This window comes from Salmo salar, chromosome ssa24, assembly GCF_905237065.1.
Source record: "Salmo salar chromosome ssa24, Ssal_v3.1, whole genome shotgun sequence".
Taxonomy (NCBI): domain Eukaryota; kingdom Metazoa; phylum Chordata; class Actinopteri; order Salmoniformes; family Salmonidae; genus Salmo; species Salmo salar.
In genome coordinates, this window is record NC_059465.1 from 12,475,483 (window position 1) to 12,492,941 (window position 17,459).

At 43.2% G+C, this 17,459-nt stretch overlaps 1 protein-coding gene and 1 long non-coding RNA gene across 10 annotated transcripts in view; one reads left to right on the forward strand and one right to left on the reverse strand.

Annotated features, from left to right (window-relative positions):
• Nucleotides 1-17,459, reverse strand: part of LOC106585083 (autism susceptibility gene 2 protein) — a 380,813-nt gene that overhangs the window by 202,150 nt on the left and 161,204 nt on the right. The gene's annotated exons all lie outside the window — the stretch shown is intronic.
• Nucleotides 277-4,642, forward strand: LOC106585084 (uncharacterized). The gene is made up of 3 exons (XR_006761874.1): nt 277-441; nt 1,524-1,804; nt 3,623-4,642. It is a non-coding gene; the product is annotated as an uncharacterized lncRNA (long non-coding RNA).

The following is a 17,459-nucleotide window of genomic DNA, read 5'->3' on the forward strand; positions in this document are numbered from 1 at the left end:
CCTACTAAAACTACACAACTGCTGAACCTTGCCTCGTTAAAGAACCGACGTGTCAATGAGATTATGAAAAGGAGGTAGAGTAAAAGAGAAAATAAATGAAGCATCTGTGGTTCTTCCACCCCCGGTCTTTACACCTCTTCCACATCTATAGAGAGTGTAGTTCTAAACACAAACGCACACACACAGGGCAGGCCAAAATAGAGATGTGTCAATCGAAACCCAGACACCAACCTCAGAGGCCGGATGAGTGCAGATTCTGTTCTGCTTTCTCGCTCACCGTTTCACACTGCATGTTTTTTTTCTTTCTCTAATCATGTGAGATTTTATCAGGCTCTTCTCTGTTAGTAACCGCTATCAATTGTGAAATTTCAGAAGGCAGAGTCTGTGGGAACCAAAGTATCAGCTGAGGACCTTTATAGACGCGAGGCGGTTTCTGAAAAGGTGAGAAACTTTACAAAGCACATCTCAGAAGCTGTTAAATGCAAACGGCAGTGGAAATAGTTGTCTCTCCCTCCTCTTCCTTCCCCCCTCCTCTCTCTCTCCCTCCCTTCTGACTCATTGGTTGTTTGCGTTGTATTTCACCTTCACAAGATTGTACTTGCTGATTGCAAGATCGATTTACAGCATTGAAAATAACAATTGGGAGAGGCTCTGTCTGTTTTGCATGCATCTGTACAGCAGATAAGAAAGATGCAAGATGTGATAGTCCAGCCTTAGAAATCCCTATCAATCAGAGCATTCTGAGCCATGAATACAAAACAACTGAATGACAAAACTGAGGATGAGAGATGGCATGTCCCTGCAAGACAGCCATTATGTAGCAGTAACACTGCCATTCAGCACAACCTCCATTCTTCTCCGGATGAATCAATGCAGTACATGCAATATCAAGATCAAAGTTAATTATTTGTGCTTAAAATTGAGCTCACTTATCGAATTTCAGGAGTACAATTCTGTGAGCCATTAAAGCTCCCATAGCAGCTCACAGTAAACCCCCTGTGCCATTCCATTACACAATCCCTCACAGAGGTGAGAGACACATTTTGGTTTCATTTTGGTTCCCCCGGTCGGAGCCGATGGCTGACTTCTACCTCAGCCAATCATATCATGTAGGATAAATTGCAGAGGTCCTGCTAACTGCTGCAAACACACTCTATCCACTGGAGACCTCGAGGAGAAGCTCTGAAACCGCTCTCTAGGATTAAGGGGCTTGGGAGAATATAGGAGGGAGAATTTGTGGAGCTATAAGTTAGCATGGTATCTGAAGTACTTTGGCTGCTTGGTGAGTTATAGTTTGAGAGCGGCATGAAATGTGCTCGTGAGAGTTGGTGTGTGATTATGACATAGAGATAAAAGGGACAGAGAGGTAAAGAAAGAGAGGGGAGAGGAAGATGGAGAAAGCTTATCCTCAGGTGACCACTGAGTGCAGTTCAGTACCCTAAGCCCCTATCCAAATCAAATGCTCGAAGCCAGGCGTGCTGCTGCTGTCCTTCCCTTACTTCTTCTCACTCCTTCCCATACAGTGCCATCCAGCCAGGCACACCAGCTCTAGCCCAGCCAGGATCCTCTCCTCCTTCTCCTTCCAGAAGCATTAGCATATAGCTGGCTGCACTGGGATGGCTGCTCCATCAGTCATGTCATGGGCACTTTAACATGATGAAGAGTGCGGTGGCCCCGTTGGAATGAATAATTCACATTAGCCCTCGCTCACGCCCGCCCACCGGAGAGGAGAGGGATTGACTATGCAACAATGATTTAGAGGAACAGATGTGTGATCTTTAAGGCATGCAGGCCTCTGTTTTGGGTGAGCAAGCAATTTTAATTCAATTTGATATTTCTTTTTAAACTGCCACTCGGCTGACAGGTCGACTCGGAGGCTTGAGCCAGCCAGGCCAGATAACAGTAAATAGGCGGGATCAGATCAGAAACGAAACACGGTAGGGCGGCAGGTTGGGGTGTGTCGAGGCCTGGCGCTATCGCTATTGCCATTAATCAAGGTGGCAGTTCAATGATTGTCAAATAAGTTCCTCTGTCTAAACCCATCTTCTATCATTAAGTATGGATCTATCTGCGGATCACAGCATCTACCTGCCAGATAGGAGGAGCCCATCTCATATACATAATAATACAATTAATTCATAAATGGATTCATATCCATTAGTTGTGTGGCAATAAACAAATCTGAATCACTGGCTGGAGGCATGGACCGATGTTCCATCTGAGGTCCCTAGAATCTGAAATGTGTAGGCTATTGCTTTACATAGGGTTGCTCAAGCCAAGGTATACTGTATCATGTGCAACATATCATTTGACAATTTCATCTAAAGCGGTTTGGGGTTTTTTCCCCCGCACAGCTGCCTGCCAGTGTTGGATTGACGTATCTGATTCTTCTCTCCACATTGCGCCAAGAGCTTTAGAAGACACTCGACATGAATGATTCTGTTGGTTTACCGTTTTGGTGAATTAACTGGTAGGTAGGAACCTTGAGGCGCTTGTGCTCGACTCAAAAGCCCATGTGAAAATTTGATGTAAAGCGTTTCCAGGTAAAGGTGGGTGAGAAATCTTGGCTTGGGATTAGGAAAACCACAGCCATGAAAGCTCTACTCAATCCATTTCCAAACTGTCACGGGGCCTTTAAGAAGCAAACAACCCTTCCTTAATCTTTTCTTAATCATACTTAAGCATGAATGTTTCATGTGGAAATTCCTGGTTACAATTTATAGGCTTGTTGCTTTTTCCTGGGGATAACCCTGCTATGGTTGTAGTCAGCTATGTTCCTCATACCGCGAATCCCATTGGCCACAAGAAAGCCTCACAAGGCGTACACAGATGTTAGGCGACATATGCATAACTGACAACCACAACAACAACAAAAAATCACACATTGCTGACAACAAGAACAGTGGTGTATGCTTCCATCCATTGATAATGAAGACTAGATAATGTATTCCCACTGGTTACAGAGTTTTCATTTACATTTGGTTGAGTTGTCAACTAACATGAATTCAATGTGAAATCAACCAAAAATGTCACCCTGTCCTTTGGATTTAGGTTAAAAGTTCTGGGAAAGAAATACGAAATTCCCTTACGTTGATGACTTTTTGCAAAACCAATCAGTTTCCCACGTTGATTCAACATCATCACATTTCATTTTGGGGTTGAAATGACGTGGAAACAACGTTGATTCAACCAATTTTTGCTGTTCACGTGTAAAACTAATTCCACGGAGGGCCGAGTGTCTGCGGGTTTCCGCTCCATCCTTGTACTTGATTGATGAATTAAGGTCACTAATTAGTAAGGAACTCCCCTCACCTGGTTATCTAGGGCTTTAATTGAAAGAAAAAACAAAAGCCTGCAGATATTCAGCCCCCCATGGAATGAGTTTGACACCCATCTTAGATGTATTGAGAGATAACGCAGTGGTTTAGTGGTTTAAAAAAGCAAAGACAGAGTTAGTGATTTGTTCTTATTAACAACAGTGTTCTTAGTAGCTTTGCGAAATGCAAATTACAGGGAAAATAAGGCATGCCAGACGACAGTGAACCTAATATTATATTCGGAACAGTGCATAACCCAATGTTATGATGATTACATTTGACTTGCAATGTTTTCCTTTTTGCAGATGGGAATAAAAACGAATACAGCATATTCCCCAAAGTAGCTTTGCTGCTCCTGCTTCCGCCTTACTTTAAATAAATCTCATCAGTGGCAACCAATGTTCTGATTTCTTCAGAAGCCGGAGAGATAAAAGTCAAACCCATCTGTCTCAGTCCCAACTTCTCTCTCCTCTCTGGTGGTGCGGTGCAGCAGGAGAATTTATCACAGCTCTAACGTGACAGTAAAGTGGATCTGCATCCTCTGCACTGCTCCTCTCTGCTACCCCTCACATCATTATCGTTATCCCCTTTCACTTTCCCAGCTGAGCCCCCTTGGATAGAAAAGAACAGGGTGACAAATAAATGGCGGGTAAATACGTTTAAAAGGATCTGACGGCCGGTAATGGAAAAAGAGCTTCCGTATTGTTATAACCTTTCACATTTGTTTGGCTCACGAAAGGAAAAGTATGCCATTGTCCCTGTCAGCTAATTGGATCAAGGTTGTTGTGTGGAAAAACAGATGTGAATGAATGGCTGAATGAGGTACATGCCGGACAAAAGACGATGGAACTGAAATTGCTTTAAAAATTGTTTTCTTTTCCCACTACCAACGTGAAAGTATGGAAAAATACAGTATAAAAGTGCATTAATGGCGCAATTTAAAATGTCTGAAAATACAAGAAAATTGTCCTTGCGTATGTTGTCTTGTTCTTTTCAATGGTCTGTATCTGTTTTGGAAAAGGGACGCTGCATCTGAAGAACACAGGCCTACTGCAAAATGAACTGCAGTTTAAAAGCCATCTTGTTATTGCTCATAGCTATGTGATGTTATTTGGCACAGTGGAGACATTACAGCTCAGAAATGGAATATCCCTGATCCAATTAAAAACTGGCTCCAAAGTGTCACCGGGGTCTCGCTGATTCCTGCCCTGAGCACTCGCCATTTTCAAACAAGCCACTGTCAAAGCAAGAGATAGGAACACGAAACATGAAGAAAAAAAATGTCAAAATAAGAGAAACCTTATTTCCAATCTAGCAACGGCTGCCTACCCTTCCCTTCTCTGAGACGCATCTCAATTTAACCTTGAGGAGTAATGAGATCTGACTTGTTTAAATGTTAGCATTCTTAAATCATCAGGAACTGCCTCAGAGGAGACCATAATCACTTTGCCAAATTGCTATGCTCGCTAATTTCATTTCTCCCCAGCATTTGCTTGCAGTTAGTGTCGATTATTCAAGAACAGTCATTTAATACTCCCGGGTCCCAAGAGGTGTTACATTAAAATGTAATAACTTGCAATGTAAATGAAAACAAAAACCATTATTTTTTTCCCTCTAATCCACCACCACCACCTCCCTCCCTCCCTCCCTCCCTCCCTCCCTCCCTCCCTCCCTCCCTCCCCCTCCCAACGTGGGAGTAGAGATCTAATTCTCGGCCCATCTGGCAGGTGTAATGAAGCCGGGCCTGGCCAGGACGACCCGCTGCCATGGCTCAACGCTCTGCGGGGGAAGGCAGGGATGCGGGGGAAGGCAGGGATGGTGGGAGGAAAGGAGGGAGGGAGAGAGAAAGCAGGAGGCTAGGTACCAGATTGGCCTTCTCTCGTCTGGGCACAGGGAGACAGGGATCCCACTGAGACAGCAGGGCCCGCTTAATCTTTCATGTCCTGATCTGCTCCACACTGTAGCGGTCTGACCAGTGTCAGTGGACAACAGGAGGAGGTCACCATCACGGGCACCATCTCTGTGGACATGAATCTTTAATGTGATTCTGGTTGGTTGAGGGCCCATGTAGGAGGTCTGGGGACAATGTGATTCTGTGGGATAGGTCCTACCTAGGAGTGGGCCTGGTTTCCATTGGGGATAGGCCTACCTAGGAATGGCACAGGTTTCTACTGGGGATAGGCTACCTAGGAGTGGGCTAGGTTCCTAGTGGATATAGGCCGACCTAGGAGTGAGCTGGTTCCAAGTGGAGATAGGCCTCTCTAGGAATGGGCTAGGTTCCTAGAGGGGATAGGCTGACCTAGGACTGGACTAGGTTCCTAGTGGAGATAGACCTCTCTAAGAATGGGCTAGGTTCCTAGAGGGGATAGGCCGACCTAGGAGTGGACTAGGTTTCTAGTGGAGATAGACCTCTCTAGGAATGGACTAGGTTCCTAGAGGGGATAGGCCAACCTAGGAGTGGACTAGGTTCCTAGAGGGGATAGGCCTACCTGAGTGGGATAGATTCACATGACTACTCTTTGTAATATTGGGAATAGGATGACTTATTCCACATTTTGTTGTGTGAATTTAAAATTGATTAAATATTATAGTTTTTCTCACAGATCTACACACAATACCCCACAATGACAAAGTGAAAACATGTTTTTAGAAATGTTGGGAAATGTATTGAAACTTAAATACATAAATATCTAATTTACATAAATATTCACACACCTGGGTCAATACATGTTAGGATCACCTTTGCAGCAATTACAGCTGTGAGTCTTTCTGGGTAAGTCTCTAAGAGCTTTGTGCACCTGGAATATACAATATTTGCACATTATTCTTTTTTAAATTCTTCAAGCTCTGTGTTGGTTGTTGATCATTGCCAGACAGCCATTTCAAGTGTTGCCATAGATTTTCAAGCCAATTTAAGTAAAAAATTGAACTAGGCCACTCAGCAACTCCAGTGTATATTTGGCCTTGTGTTATAGGTTATTGTCTTGCTGAAAGGTGAATTTGTCTCCCAGTCTGTTGGAAAGCAGACTGAACCAGGTTTTCGTCTAGGATTTTGCCTGTGCTTAGCTCTATTCTGGTTTCCTTTTATCCCCCCCAAAAAACTATTCCTTGACAAGCATACCCATAAAATGATGCAGCCACCACCATGCTTGAAAATATGAAGAGTGGTACTCAGTGATGTGTTGTAAGGGATTTAACCCAAACATAACACTTTGTATTCAGGACATAAAGTTAATTTATTTTCCACATTTTTGCAGTTTTACTTTAGTGCCTTATTGCAAACAGGATGCATGTTTTGCTATATTTTTTATTCTGTACAGGCTTCCGTCTTTCACATCATTAGGTTAGTATTGTGGAGTAACTACAATGTGGGTGATCCATCCTCAGTTTCGTCCTATCACAGCCACTAAACTCTGTAACTGGTTTAACAAAGGGGTTGGGCCATAACAAAGGGGTTGAATACTTATAAGACATTTCAGCTTTAAATGTTTTATTAATTTGGAAACATTTCTGAAAACATAATTCCACTTTGACATTATGGGGTATTGTGTGTAGGCCAGTAACACAAAGTCTCAAAATGTGGAAAAAGTCAAGGGGTGTGAATACTTTAAGGCACTGTACATGGAGGACCGTTGTGGGCGAGGCTGATGAATGATTGATATTCAAACACTCAAGAAATGCAAAACACTATTTCTCACATTATTCGGGAAGTATATGACTGTATCAGAAAGTAGGATCTCTATTTCTATTTCATCAAGGCTTCAAAGACAAAGCAAGGGCACATCTTGGTCAGATGAGAGATAGTGAAACAGGTGGGTTTCATATCAACATGTGCATGGGGCCTTTGAGGAGACAAAGACAAATCATGTCTCTTTCTGGTCTGTCTGGTTTACCCAGAGACACAGACATTAGCTTTACACTGACAGACTAGCGATTTCCATATAGTCAAATAACACCAATAATGACACAGTGACTAGTGAGGCTGCTGAAAGCAAGCCATCCAGCCTCTTTACACTGTGAGATCAGGCATCTGCCAGTGGGACAATGCCACTGGTTAAAGACTACATGGAAACCCTGTGATTATGTTTAAGCTCCTTTATCTAAAAACAAACTCCACTCCTATCATGGAGATCAGATCTGGCCAGCGTGTGTGAAAGCACATAGGAGGGATACATCATGCAGGGCCTGGGGGTAAGATGCCATGGCTTGGCTGGTCAGAGCCTCTCACCGTGTGGGGAAGTGGTGGGGGAGGCAGTGGAAAGTCAGGGCCCCCTTACCACGAGCTAGCCTGCATGTGCGTACTGCACACTACGAAGGTGAACTTTCGAAGGCCCACTGTTATTTGCCTCGTGCAGCGCCTGTGAGCGCCCATACACCTCACACACACACACACACACACACACACACACACACACGACAGGAAATCTGGGTTGTACCTGCTCTGCTCGTCGCATCTGTTAGCCCCAGGCCAAACCACAGTGGAACGAGGTGAGAGAGAGCCATAAAACCGCAACCCTGTGCTCTTCTTTTTTTGTAGTTTTTTATATATATTTTTTTTTCAAGAATAGAAACGAGAGAGAGGGAAAGAGATAAAAAAAAGAAGTAGAAGCTGATGAAGAAAGCGAGCCAGGCTCCTCCAGCTCCTCCCCAGACTACTGTAACTCTACAGGACTTGGCCTTAGGGGACAGCACAACACTGTCATTAACAGTTATTTTCCTCATAAACAGAGAAGGATCAGCTGGAAGCATAATTATACCGCTCCTCCTGTAATCTGTCACTTTACCTGCTGCTCCGCCAGACACATTCTGGAGGGGGGGAGAGAGGGGGTGTGGGTGGTTGTTTTACGTCGACTGTCATACATGGGGTAAGGGAAAGAAGAAAAAAAAACGTGACAGAAAATCAAATGAGCGAGTGTGTTGGCGCTGGGAGTCCCAGAAGTAAGGCTCAGGGGCTCAGATGGAAGAAATTGTGGTTTCGTCGAGTGATTCGAAGACAAATGGCAGAACATGACCTATTTACTAACTTTTTGTATGGTTTTGCGAACCACACACTTATGTGAGGGGAAATTATTGGCACTGATGAGTATCTGGAGGGGGAAAGAAGCCAGATAATTCCAAGGGGGTGTTTATGTGTATGGAATGTAGTACTATCATCGTGTGCTTATTTTGTAACCTTAAATAAGGCCTCGCCACAAACCACTGAACTGTGTGGCACGGCAACAAAAGTTACAGCCTGCATTACATCTAAAGGCGTTAAGATTTTAGGCCTTAAAGTTATTCATTATTTACCATCACGAACACCCTTAAAAGGCCAGGGTTTTAGTGCCTTTAAAATGAGCTAAGGAAGTGTGTGAAAGTCGCACTGAGCGAGGTGAGGAAGAGAGATGAGAAAAACGCTGTATTAAAATCAGAGACAGCAAAAGGCAGGCAGGCAGCGTTCATTTTTCCACCCCTGAAATCCCAACGCTGGAATCCACCAGGGCCATAAAAGAAACATTTTAGCAGTGCCAGCCCCAGGCTCTCCGTAATTTCAGGCTTTGTTAACGCGGTGGTGGGTGCTCTCGGGGTTCGGTGAGGCCCGCGGGCCTTTTGTTTCACAGGAGAGGTCTGCTCTCAGCTCCGCTCTGCTCCAAGCCTGCAGCTATCTGTTGCATAGCGCCTTTTGTTCTTCCTCTCTCGGTAAGATTTGGCCACAGGTCGCAGATTACAGAGAACAGAAGCCATCACAGGTATTTTTACTGTTTGTTTCCCGAAACAATCGTTATGGAGCTCGGGAGAGAGACGAGGCGGAGAGAGGATTTCAATAGCTAGGCACAGCGGCGCAGTAAGATGTCTTCACATGTGGGAAGGAAGGATTGAACAATGTACATTCAAGGTAAGTTGTGCTGTCTCATGAAAGAGGGCCTCAAAATCACAAAGATGTATTATTTTTAACAGATCTGAAATGGCTTCCAGTGAATACCTGGAGGGGACGGACATGACATAAGGCTGCTGTGATGTGTATCTGTACCTTGAAACACCACAGACTAATACTACACTCGTGGCGCTGAATTAATAAGCTGCAGCGGCATAATAAATCCCAACTATTTATTATGTTCCCTTCAGTGAATAATCGGGTTAAAGGCTAGAGGGAGAGAGAGAGTGAAATGGAGAGAGAGAGAGAGAGACAGATATATACACTGTGTATATACAGTACCAGTCAAAAGTTTGGACACACCTACTCATTAAAGTTTTTTTTTTTTTTTACTCTTTTCTACATTGTAGAATAATAATGAAGACATCAAAACTATGAAATAACACATATGGAATCATGTAGTAAGCCCAAAAAGTGTTAAACAAATCAAAATATATTTGATATTTGAGATTCTTCAGAGTAGCTACCCTTTGCCTTGATGAAAGCTTTGCACACTCTTGGCATTCTCTCAACCTGCTTCATGAGGTAGTCACCTGGAATGCATTTCAATTAACAGGTGTGCCTGTGGGCCTCCCGGGTGGCGCAGTGGTCTAAGGCACTGCATCACAGTGCTAGCTGTGATGGGTTTGAGCCCAGGCTCTGTCGCAGCCGGCCGCGACCGGGAGGCCCATGGGGTGGCGCAGAATTGGCCCAGCGTCGTCCGGGTTAGGGAGGGTTTGGCTGGCACTAGCGACTCCTGTGGCGGGCTGGGTGCGGTGCACGCTGACCAGGTCACTAGGTGTACGGTGTTTCCTCTGACACATTGGTGCGGCTGGCTTCCGGGTTGGATGTGCATTATGTCAAGAAGCAGTGCGGCTTGGCTTGGTTGGGTTGTGTTTCGGAGGACGCATGACTGTCAACCGTTGCCTCTCCCGAGTCCGTACGGGATTTGTAGCAATGAGACAAGACTGTTACCAATTCGATACCACGAAATTGGGGAGAAAAAGGGGGGTAAAACTGGTGTGCTTCTTAAAAGTTAATTTGTGGAATTTCTTTCCTTCTTAATGCGTTTGAGCCAATCAGTTGTGTTGTGACAAGGTAGGGGTGGTATACAGAAGATAGCCCTATTTGGTAAAATTTAAGACAAAAAGGTCAATTCAGTCAATTCGGAAAATGTCAAGAACTTTGAAAGTTTCTTCAAGTGCAGTCGCAAAAACCAACAAGCGCTATGATGAAACTGGCTCTCATGAGGACCGCTACAGGAAAGGAAGAACCAGAGTTACCTCTGCTGCAGAAGATATGTTCATTAGAATTACCAGCCTCAGATTGCAGCCCAAATAAATGAATCACAGAGTTAAAGGAACAGACCCATCTCAACATCAACTGTGGAGACCGTGTGAATCAGGCCTTCATGGTCGAATTGCTGCAATGTAGAAAATAGTACAAATAAAGATAAACCATGGAATGAATAGGTGTGTCCAAACTTTTGACTAGTAGTGTATATATTCAAAAATCTTGCGTATCTTCATTTCCATCACTAACAATCAATATGCGTTATAACGTCGGCAGTTCATGCAAAGGAACCTATTACCAGGGTTGCTGTTGCATTACATTACATTTTTGTCAAGCAATTATTGTGATTCATCCTATATGGTCCCTAACTCCCCCTTGCAACAGATACATGGGATACACACACACACACTCTTACACACTTAACCTCTTTTCCCCACAATCAACCATCAGCTCAGATGCTCAACGGTTGTTACATCCCAGAGCCCAGCTCAACAAAGGACTGATTTACGAATGCATATACAGTTACAGCTGTTTGAGAAAGCATGCAAGATTGAGCAAAAATGTTCAAACATTTTAGATTTGATGAATCAATGTCCAGTCCTAATTGATGGAGATCAGATTCAAAGCTGTTATCAAGGCAAAGGTTGGCTTCTTTGAAGAATCTCAAATATAAAATATATTTTGATTTGTTTAACACTTTTTTGGTTACTATGTGATACCATATGTGTTCTTTCATAATGTTGATGTCTTCACTATTATTCTACAATGTAGAAAATAGTAATAATAAAGAAAAACCCTGGAATGAGTAGGTGTGTCCAAACTTTTGACTGGTGCTGTAGCTGTACCATACTATTTCCACTGTTAAGCATACTGTAGCTGCAACTGTGTAAACCTCCAATTGTCCTCTCCAATTCCACACACTAAATCCTTCCCCTCTATCTAGGAGGTCTGTTGTCTTTCAGATCATCAGACCACCTACCTAACTCCTGACGCAACTTTGCGTCCTAAGCAAACCTTTGGCCGGCAATTGGCGTAGGCCAGAGGGAAATATGGGCAGTCCCACGATAACCTAGTTCAACACTCCCACCCTTCACTCACACATTCAAAGCCCCATATGTCTATTGCATGTCTATGAGGATGGTTTTTAAGAGAAAACTAGCCAAATAATATGGGAAACAGAAAAATGAAATAACAATAATAATAGAAATAATAACAGCATAATATTATAGATTCATGCACATATTAAGAAAATCCTAGAAAAGGCTATAAGCATGTCAGCCCAGCCTGCTCAGTTCATTTAATCCGATTGTTCGAAAAAATATTTAAAAAATGGAGAGAGAGAAAAGGTCATACATAATATTGCAAGACTAGTTCTTAATGTCAATTACATGCACGCTGCCTATTGGCAGAGAGACATATGTAGTCCTTATTATATTCTGTTAAATTCTGGCAAAAAGGAAGAAAGAAAAAGGAACATTTTAAGAGCCGCTAATGACTGCCAGTTAATATGTGTCTTATGCATCACACTACCCATGAATGGATTCACACGACCCATGAAGGGATAGTTGAACTTACAACCTACCCTGACACAGCCATGGCAAGATAGCAACGAAGCACATGCAGTACGACAATCTAGGGCGAATAAACCTGTAAAACCACCCCCCCCCACACACACACACACACACAAAACAAAATTCACCTCGGCTGTATTACACATAGGCTTCTAACATTACGAACGAAAGATAAAAAGGTTGTGTATATATCGTGTGTAAAAATATAATATACTTCTCGCTTAGAGAAGTGCTTCCATAAGCCAGTTATTGTGTTGGCTCTACCATTAACTTTAATCAGTTTAACCCAGTGTTAACCAGCCAGCCGCACACTAATAGAGACAACAACCCTGTTGACAATACCCAATACATTTGCCAGTGTGTATCAGAACAATAATATAGCCTTCACAGTATTAAGCTTGAGATCATTTTTTTTTTATAAAAAGATAATGATGCCAATTATTATAGGATTGTGTAGGCCTACTCCAGTAAAGAACCTAGACAGGTTTTTATCCTAGCCCTACATTAGATCTCTTCATATTTATTTTGTTTTATCTTAAATTCTATTTGTTCCGATTTGCTGTACATCCACCAAAAATTAGGCCATATCATTTGAAACTCAAAAACAACCTTGGATTTCCTATTTTACTGCAGTCTTCAAAAAATTTTTTATACATTTTTGTTATTCTATAAAAAGGAAAAAAAATGAAATATTACATTTATATAAGTATTCAGACCCTTTACTCAGTACTTTGTTGAAGCACCTTTGGCAGTGATTACAGCATTGATTATTCTTGGGTATGCTTGGCAAACCTGTATTTGGGGAGTTTCTCCCATTCTTATCTGCAGATCCTCTCAAGCTCTGTCAGGTTGGATGGGGAGCATTGCTGCACAGTTATTTTCAGGTCTCTCCAGAGATGTTAGATCGGGTTCAAGTCTGCTCTGGTTGGGCCACTCAAGGACATTCAGAGACTTGTTCCGAAGCCCCTCCTGCGTTGTCTTTGCTGTGTGCTTAGGGTCGTTGTCCTGTTGGAAGGTGAACCTTCATCCCAGTCTGAGGTCCTAAGCACTCTGGAGCAGGTTTTCATCAAGGATCTCTCTGTACTTTACTCTGTTAATCTTTGCCGCAATCCTGACAAGTCTCCCAGTCCCTGCCGCTGAAAAACATCCCCACAGCATGATGCTGCCACCACCATGCTTCATTGTAGGGATGGTGCCAGGTTTCCTCCAGACGTGACGCTTGGCATTCAGGCCAAAGAGTTCAATCTTGGTTTCATCAGACCAGCGCATCTTGAGAATCTCTGAGCCTTTTGAAGGTGGGGTACAGGGCAGGTCGTCTCTCCACTATTTCATGGGGAAATTGTTCATTAATAGAGAACGGGGTGTTCTTCAGTTCCCTACCCTGATGTAGTAAGGCAATCTTCATTTTTAGTGAGTTAGCCTAGCTACTATCGGACGGGGCCTTCCCTCTCCTCTGCCACCAAAATGGTGTGCCCTTTGAAAATCAATTGCATCCACCTGTTCGTTCGTCATCTAGAGATTAGGTTTCATGAAAATCTTTAATTTTTCCTCAGTTGACTGACAGTTTTTGTTTTCATCCTCCTTTATTCCCATTATGACAATATTATTCTTCATACTTCTGTACTTTAGATCAAGTAATTCCGCTTTCACTGTTTTATTATCATACCATAACCTCTCCGTAGTGTCTTTTAGGGAGTCCACGGTACTTTTCCTTCTCCAATGTTACATTTGGAAATTTAGATGGCGGCTTCCCCTCAGTTTTGCTCGCAGAGCCCAAGGAGAGGTCTTCTCTTGTTCGCTTAGATATATCTGATTCTTTTTCAAGCATATCAAAATGCTGATCAATAAATAGGTTTTGTAGGGTGTTTGTTTCGCAGTTAATCAGCTAATCCTACATTTTATGATTAATTCATCGGACAAGCTGTGCCTATCACGCTGCCACTTGCCACGTCATCACCCACCTATAGCCAATTATGATTTTTTTTTGGTTAGAAGAGTTTGCAACACAACCTCTCGACCAAGATGGCCACCGCTTGGGCACTAATGAGCTTTTAATGTGGCCTCTGAGCTTTGAGCTGGGAGGAGAGGAGGCAGAGAGAAAGAGCCAGGGCCGATTATGGGAATGAATGCCTCTGACTGACGAAGTAAGTTATTCACAACACATTGGAGGCTATTCTCTCCCACTCTCTCTCTTTCTCGCTCCGCCTCTCTCTCCTTCATTTCTCCCCCGGTGAGAATGCAGCCAAAGAATCACTCCCCAGGCAGATAGAGGTTTGTAATTGGAGGTTTAATTTATGATCAGGTCTACGGTTGGATAATGATATCGAGCATTGTAATTTGCTGATGCAAATTGTATGTTATAATGGGCCATAAAAGCCACAGTAACATCTAGGAGAATTGCCAAACACCCTGAGCGTTCATTACAGCGCTCATTAAAGCATTCAAGTCTGCGTTCAGAGCTTTTATAAATGAAAGTAGCATGTAATTGGGCCTTGATTGTGGTGTATGTAACATATGATAGAGTGGAATTATCACTTTATTTGTCTAGAGTGGCCATATAAGTTAATGTGGAGAGCCAGCGGTATACAAATCCTGACAGCATCGTTACTTAGTTACTGTACATTACGGACAGCCCTTTTTCTTAGTGGGGCCAATGTGAGTTGGGGGGCATCGACTATGACAAATCAAGACTGATGACCAAGAGAGAGTGGGGGGCTGTATTGGAAAAACAAATACTTATTTGCATTATGCCTACGGCTTCTGCCTGTGTTTCAATGTCAAATAACTAACATGGTTGATGAGAACACTGAAATTCTTCTTAGAATCTATTCGATTTACTTAGAGCCTTGTACATTCTCTGACCACCAATGCCATTACTGGATTTCTACTTGGATTGAGAAAGAAAGGGCTGAAATGAACCATTAAAATCACCTCTAGTGAAAAATACCACAGGGCCAAAATCACTTCACAGCCCTCTAAGCTAGTTCTAAGTTGTTTTTCAATCACTGATCTCAATTTCATTCTAAAAGGCATATGCAGGTATGCAGTGATGCCGAACTCCACAACTCTTAAGCAAAGCCTTAAGAGCAAAGGCAAGTGGGCAAAAGCAATTAAGAGTTCATTTAGAACAAGTGAACTATGCCGACGGTTTCTGAGGCCAGGCCTACACTAATTCACCATGTCGCCTTTTTATTCAAATGACCTCTCCCAGAGTACCTTTTGTGTTGGCGGATTTTAAATGGCATCTCCATTAGGACAAAACGGAGCTGAAGCTGTCCACGGGTGAAAATGAAGTTTCCTCTCACTGAATGATTGGGTGCCCCCCTCCACCCCTCCATCCCACCACCATAGGGGCTGTGCAGTCACTGGAAAGGGGATTGTCAGTCCCCGCCATTCAGAGTTGCGGGCCTCCAGAAGCCTAAAGCCTTTATCTGGAGCACATGATTGATGTGTTGTGGGCCCTGCTGTGGTTAACAGCCATTTTTATCTGTTGCTAGCGGCAACAGCCAGGCTCCCCGGAGAGAGGGGAGCAGCAGGCCCCTGCTCTGAAGCTGGCCCACACACAGGGATAAACAAATAGGGTTTTCAACCCAGACAGCCCTCATGAAGCGTCCCTGACAGATAACGCTCCACCAAAGGGGTGGACAATGTCAGGGCTCCAACCCTGTCCTGCTGGGCTATTCGTTTCTTTTACTAATTTTCACCATGGGCAGGGGCCGCTGGTATGTAGCTAGACACCTGCAAGATGATGGAAACTACGGCCGAACACTCAGGGGTCTGGGATGTGGGAATTTAAAGGTGAGACAAATCTATTTTGGAGAGGGAGAAAAAGAGAGAGAGAGAGTTTTATTGTAGGGGAAAGGAAAGGGCCTTTCTCTATAAGACAGCTCATAGGGGTATGTACTGTATCGGTGGGTAACGTGTGACGTTATGTTCACTGAGCGAGATATTATTTTATTTATTGTTTTATAGTAAAATCACATGAAATATGATGTATCCTTTCCCTCAATTTCCCTCCTTGGCTTTTATAACAATCGGTTTATTTAATCTGTGTCGTTTTGTTAAATAAAGCGTGAAGCTTTTTAATAGTGCCGATTATAATTAAATGAAATAATCCTTGTATTTGACAAAGAACATTCTTTTATTTTTTACCTCATCAGTGAGACAAGGACATTTATTTGGAACAAAGCGTAGGTCATGAGTGCCAAATCAATTAAATGAAGCTGTTTAAGAAACGCACAGATGACTTTGCGAATGCTGTGTTTGAATGTAGACTCAACTAGCGTAAAATACGATTAAATAAGCCAGAGCAGGGTAATATGAAAGGGGTGTCTGAAAGCTGCAAGCACTCCAGCTCAATCTAGACAGACCAGCTAAAGTTGTAACCTCCAACAAGAAAAGTGTAAATGCAACTGATAGACCATAAACCGCAAAACCTACCAGAACTCAGAGCACAGTCTATCTACTCTCAATGTGAAGAGAAAAAAAACTGGGCCTTCAGTGGTTCAGTGGACTAGGCTGGGGGAAGCTCAATCGCTTCATCTGGAGAAAAGGAAAAGGAGCTAGTTTTTTTTTCGTGAACTGTCTCCCTCCTCGGCTCCGTTTCAAGCCTGCGGAGAAGATCGGAAGAGCAGATAGACGCACCAAGATATTTTGACATTTTCCTCCGTCTCTTAAAGCCTATCTCGCCGAGCGAGGCACAGAAGAGGACTGGAGGTTTTTATCGAGGGCTCCAGAGAGAAAGATAAATCACCAGACAAACCTAGGCCAGGGCCCATCTTCTTCTCCTCTCCCCTGTAAAAACAAGCAGGTAGCGAACAGTTGAGGAAATGGGCCAGATATTGTCTTCCCAACATGGGTGGCACTATAATGAAGCCAGCAGAACACAGAGGAGAGGAGAGGAGAGGGAAGCAGGACCTGATAAACTATTTCACATTTTACCTCAGACTGATAGCGGTGCTCTGTGGCTGTGCTACATATCGCCTGTTGTCAACAGTCAAGTTTTCAACAAATTTGTGTAAGGGGTGATGGATATGGACGGTGGGGGTGGGTACTGTCATCAACAAACAAAAAATCTCAGAAAATCTATGTATACAGCTTGTGTACGACAGTCCAATGGAAAATGGAGAACTTACCATATTGCACGTTCTAATCTACACCTACGTACTGTATGCACGCCTGTATAGATTGATCCAGGGGTGTTACCCAATAAAAATATATCCACAGGGAAAAGCACAGGCAGGATATCAAAATTGGGTGTTAATGTGTTGGCTCTAAATAAATGAAAATACTAAGGATATAACTTTGATATCCTGCGTGTGCTTTTCCCTGTGGATATATTTTTACGTTGACTGTTTTTGGAATTAGTACCGCAAAAATGTACTT